Below are 1,592 nucleotides of genomic sequence, written 5' to 3'. Positions count from 1 at the left end.
CTGTCCCACCGTCTAGTCACCCTGTCCCACCGTCTAGTCACCCTGTCCCACCGTCGTCACCAGCAGACGCTACTTTCGGCCAGAGTGGGGGTGGGTCTTCCTTCAAGGACAGCAAGAGCTCTAACTTCGAAAGTTGAGAGATTGCTTCCACACACAGGAGTCCCGTGCCAAGGCCAAGGAAGGGAGGAAGCATTTAAAGCCATCAGGACCTCTTAGCAAGCCAAAACATTTCTGGAAACCATCTTGCGTTTAAAAAAAGATCTCTTTGTTGTGTTGATGGAGCGGACACACATTATTTATCACTCTGGAAGGAGGTAAAAATCTCCAAATACTGCTGCAGCCCCTGGCTTTGTTCCTGTGGTGTCCCGAGTGACAGATCATTGTAAACAGCTCCTAATATTTCAACTCTGCTCTCTGAGGCCTTGGGTAGCTCAGTTTTGTGAAGCTAAATTCTGAACTACAGAAAATTTGATCACTGATCATTGGTAAATTTGCACCTGCCCCTGCGCACACCAGGCTTTTTCTGACGGTGAGGGCTGTCTTTAACATGTTCCAGTCCGTGGAAACTGGCAGAGCCCTTGCAGGAACCATCGGGGGAAGAAATCATCATAATGTAGCTCTAGTGTGGTGGGCCCTGGGCAGCCTCCTTCTCTATTGCTTCAGCTAAAGGATCCAGGAGTCCTACAGAGCAGTCCCAGGCACAGCATGGTAGAGTCCCAAGAGGCTGAGGCCAAAGGATCAATGCTAGCCTGGAGTATAGAGAGAGCCAGTCCCAAGAAAACAAGGGATGGAGAAGTAGCTCAGTGGCAGGGTACATCCTGTGTGTACATGCATACACACGATGCACATACAGATGTGAACACACACAGTGCACATACAGATGTGCACACACATGGTGAACATACATACGTGCAGACAAAACATCCATACACATAGAATAAAATAATTCAAAACGAAGCAAACAACAACAGCAAAAGCCCCAGTGTTTTGCTCTGTGGGTATGTATGTAAACCTTGCATGCCTGGTGCCTGTGGAGGTCAGAGGTCAGATTCCCTGGAGCTGAAGTTACAGACAGTGGTAAGGAACCGTGTGGGGGCTGGGAACTGAACCCAGGTCCCCTGGAAGAGCACCCAGTGCTCCTAACTTGGTAGCCGTTACTCCAGTTCCTCAAGCTGGATTCTTGACTATAACATAGAAATGGATTTCATGGAAAGTCAGAATGAAGTTATGTTATCACATTTATTAAGATAAGGGGTAAGGGTGGGTATGGTGGTGCATATCTTTAATCCCAGCACTCAGGAGGCAGAGGCAGGGGGATCTCTGTTAGTTTGAGGCCAGCCAGGGCTACATGGTAAGGCCTTGTCTCAAAAAAAAAAAAAAAAAAAAAAGATAAGAAGTATTATGCATTCTGTGTTTAAACATGAACTTTGAGAGGAAGAGGGGGAGAACAGAGAGAAAGCAACTCAGAGACTGAGAGACTGAGAGATTTAAAAGAGAACACTATACACTTAAGTCTTGAAACCCGGAGAGCAGTTCACTTTGGTGTCTTTACAGATAGGGTTTTGTGATTTTCCGAGTTATGAATATTCAAA

The sequence above is a fragment of the Mus pahari genome, chromosome 1, assembly GCF_900095145.1.
Source record: "Mus pahari chromosome 1, PAHARI_EIJ_v1.1, whole genome shotgun sequence".
In the NCBI taxonomy this organism is placed as follows: domain Eukaryota; kingdom Metazoa; phylum Chordata; class Mammalia; order Rodentia; family Muridae; genus Mus; species Mus pahari.
This window is presented reverse-complemented; position numbering follows the sequence as displayed.